Here is a 4,267-nt window from a genome sequence, read left to right as displayed (position 1 = left end):
GCCTAGAGACTGCTTTTTATTTTTGATTTCAAGTTATGTTATTTAATAAAGGTTTGCAGTTATAATGTGCTCAGAGGTATGTTTCTCTTGAGGTTATTGTAAACTATTATTGTAATACACTGATCACGCACCAAAACACTGTGATTACTTGAATGTAACTGTAAAAAACTGTAGTCTATTTAGGTTCTAAATGTGTTAATCATGACATGCTTCACTCTCTTTATGTTAAGTACTGAAGAAAAGCACTGCTAGTCTTTGCTTGTTGTCAGTTAAGCATAGTTTTCTTAGGTGTGGCCTACAATCCTAAGCTTGACCTTTTAAGTTAAGCCATTTAATTATGCTTAATATAATTTATCACCTAGTTACCAGGAGACTGTAATCAAAATATACCTTTCATGCACTCTGCACAATGTAGTTTTATTATATTTATATTTTATTGTGCAATTATTGTGATAAATGTGTGCAAGATATAAGCAGAAGAATAATGTCACAATAGTTTTGCAAATTGCCTACATCCACTATCTAGTATTAGAGTTTAAAAACAACAACTACTATGGTTTTTAAAGTTAATCACTTTAAAATAGATTAGATAACTGAAATTATTTCATCACATACATATTGTGATTTCCATGTTTACAAACAAAGTATGGCCATCACCATTACAACAAGGCATCAACTACAGTATTGTAAAGGGGTTATTTCCATTGTGCTGATATGTGTAGAGTTTGTTTTGCTGTCACAAATTTTGCTTTTACCATAACCAGCTATCAAATATCCAAATCATCCCACCCTTTCTCATCAGTAAATGAAATATGATCACACTCGCTTCCTGAAGACACTAATTGTGTCTTAGCTGGTCAGCAGGCTGGTTTTAGAGGGGTTTTAGCCACTTCCTTTGCTGATCAGGCTGGGAGACCAGCTAAAACCAGCTACTTCCAGCTTAAAGGGTTAGTTCGCCCAAAAATCAAAATTAGGCCATAAATTACTTACCCTCAAGACATCCTAGGTGTATATGACTTTCTTCTTTCAGACGAATCCAGTCAGAGTTATATTAAAAATTGTCTTTGATCTTTCAAACTGTTTAATGGCACTCAGAAGTGAAATAAAAAATAAAAAGTGCCCATTTATTAAAAAAAGTGTCTCACATAGCTCTAGGTGTGAACAAACTCCTCCTGTAGCGAATATGTGTTTATTTATTTTTAAGTATATTATACCATATTTAAAGGGGTCATATGATGCAATTTCATTTTTTCCTTTCTCTTTGGAGTGTTACAAGCTCTTGGTGCATAAAGAACATCTGTAAAGTTGCAAAGACTAAAGTCTCAAATCAAAAGAGATAATCTTTATAAAAGTTAAGAGTCAACCACTCCTACCTAAAACGGCTCGTTCTAACATGCCCTCACATGTCTACGACATGATGTGGGAAGATTTGCATAATGCCGCCCAAACGTTCACGCAAAGAAAGAAGGCGTAACTTTTATTCTCGCTGTTGCTGCCACCATGTTGTGGAGACGCTGTTTGTTTCATTGTGAAAGCGAAGCTACTTTGTTTGGCCTTCCAAAAAAGGACACAACTAGAAATCAGTGGTTAAGTTGTATTAACAACACTGTTCCAGAACAGTTCAACCCAAATATTCAGATGTTTGCAGCGCACTTTGTGAAGAACAAGAACTGTTTCCTGTGAGAGTAGCCTACAATGCCGGTGTCTGTTTCTATAAAGTGAGGCAGTTCCAACTTTGCAAGGACAGTCTGGTGTTTCTGACTCACAGTCTGTAAGTACGTTTTCACATGTAAAGGATCTGCCACTGATGATTTAAACGTGAGTTTTGAGCAGTGTAGAGTAGTGCTTGTTGTTTGTCGTTTATCCGATCACAAATGCAGACATGGTTTTATGTTTACACAGCAAGATACGCTACGCAAAGCATAAAAAGTCATAATAATCAGTAATTATGTCCCCACTGGATGCAACAAATGCCTCGTTTGTAATGGGTTTTACTGGTTTTGTCTCATCCAGCTGGGACACATGGCATCACAGGCCCTGTCCCAAATGGAACACTTCATGCGCACTTTCGGTCTTGCTGACTTACAATGGCCACTGCGTGTTGCATGTCTGTTAAGTCCATGAGACCAATCGGCCAATCACAATGCACTGGATAGCTGGCCAATCAGCGTACACCTCGCCTTTCAGAACAATGAGCTTTGTAAAAATCGAGGTGTTTCAGAAATTATAGTTAGATTAGAAGTACAAAACAAGGATTTATAAATAAGAATGTCAGAGGAGCTAACCCTGACCTCATACGTTTTTATTTCACCTCTTTTGGACTGGAGCACTCCAACACCTGTGTGGCATTAAACAGCTTGAAAGAACAAAGACAATTTTTAATATAACTCCAACTGAATCGTCTGAAAAAAGAAAGTTAAATACACCTAGGATGCCTTGAGGGTGAGTAATTTATGGCCTACTTTTGATTTTTGGGCGAACTAACCCTTATTAAGATGGTTTAGCTGGTTATTTCATCAGGGTGTAATCATACATAAGCTTCTCAGGGCGGTACCTCGTTGATGCTTTATCCTAATTCAACACGACATTGCATTAGTTTTTATTCTTCGACAACGTTAGCTTTTTCTACATTTTCAAAAGGACGAGGTCCCACCGAGATTTGAACTCGGATCGCTGGATTCAAAGTCCAGAGTGCTAACCATTACACCATGGGACCGTGCTGCCAGGAAGAGCGACATAACGACAATTATTCACCGATAATGTGTTGTTGTTTAATATTGTGTATAGTTATATTATACTTTAACTGTTCTTTCCATTAAACTGCGCGTGTATATGCATATTTGGTGTGAATTTGCGACGCTTCCTTTCAGTATTTAAGGTTATAATGCTTGGCTAGCTTAGTTAGCTTATAGTCAATGGCAGGTTCTAGCAAACCAACAGAAAGTTATTTTTAGTAACTTTTGTATAAATAATAACCTGCTTACTTTAATATTTGTCGAAATGTATTAACCTTTTCATTTCATTTATTTACACTACCGCTATGTGTCTTTTCATATCATATTGTGTTATGTTTATCCGCTTACACAGTCATGACCAGTTTCACTTCAGCTCGTCTTGTGCTGTCAGTTCCTCGGACTGAAGGCAATCTTGCACGCACACAGTCTCCCCTGCTGAAAAGGGTTTTAATCGTATTATTTACTTATTTATACCTTTCTAGCGAGAAACAGACGCATCAGATTGTTAAAAAACGGTATGCTCCTTTTATTAGCCTCAAATCCGTACAAAAAGTGACTTCAGAGCACAAATAATCAAGCGTGTTTACTGATTGAATGTATTAATAATGAACACTTAATCGTGACTAAAACATCTGCAACGAATATCACTCTTACAACTACAGCAGATTATTCAGGAATATATAAGAGTCAAAGAACGGTCGGTCTGTAAAACGTCTTTATTTTGGTCATTTTTTCCACTTGTAATCATATTTATTTCTCCATGGGTTTTCGTTGTGATATTTTCGTTCCGAGTAAATATGTAGCACAAAAGATGAGCGTTTTCTCCTATTTTTGGTTTATCTTAAAAAATATGAGATATTTTCATTACTAAATAAGGGTCAACAGGCTATCTAGCCAATTTAATCTAATTTTACACAAATCTTAATTGACACGTACACTGTCTCAGTCTAAATGCTTACTACATGAATCCCCCAAACAGCCTTATATTGCACAACAGCAAAGCATACTGTTTTAACACTGTAGTAACACTATTGCTGTTTACAAAATGTATTGTTGATAATGTTTGTGTATAGCTTTAAAAAAGCAAAATGATTTTAAGCTATGTTTGATCTAATTTCTATGATTTAAAGCTATGTTTCATCTGATTTCCATACAGAATCCCGATTGGCTGGCTGTCCTTGACCTTTGACCTACAATGAAGTAACATTCTTGTTCCCACATTCCACAGTGATCTTTGTAGTCTCTGAGAGGTTATGACCTGTTATAGCACTGTAACTGTCAGAACATTTTGTACGTGGGAAATGGAAAGAGAAGAACAAAGGTATGATCTTAGTCTTTAGCAAAAGCAGACGACTATCTTGAGAGGGATCTTTTATAGGTGAACACCAAAACAGAATCTTCTGAAGGTCACAAGACCAGATTTAACATCAAAGATTCACATGCAATATTATTGTGTTAATAGTACAATGACACTGCATCAATTCCGTATCTCTTTTATTTTCTTTTTGGGGTGCTGTTTTAAATGGACGTAC

General features: G+C 36.2%; 1 non-coding gene across 1 annotated transcript; it reads right to left on the bottom strand.

Annotated features, from left to right (window-relative positions):
* Positions 1-2,644: 2,644 nt before the first annotated feature.
* On the bottom strand, positions 2,645-2,716 carry trnaq-uug. Its single transcript has one exon. It is a non-coding gene; the product is annotated as a tRNA-Gln (tRNA).
* Between the last annotated feature and the right edge of the window lie 1,551 nt (positions 2,717-4,267).

This window comes from Cyprinus carpio, chromosome B6, assembly GCF_018340385.1.
Source record: "Cyprinus carpio isolate SPL01 chromosome B6, ASM1834038v1, whole genome shotgun sequence".
In the NCBI taxonomy this organism is placed as follows: Eukaryota; Metazoa; Chordata; class Actinopteri; order Cypriniformes; family Cyprinidae; genus Cyprinus; species Cyprinus carpio.
The sequence above is the reverse complement of the archived record's forward strand: the minus strand, read 5'-3'. Positions and strand labels throughout refer to the sequence as shown.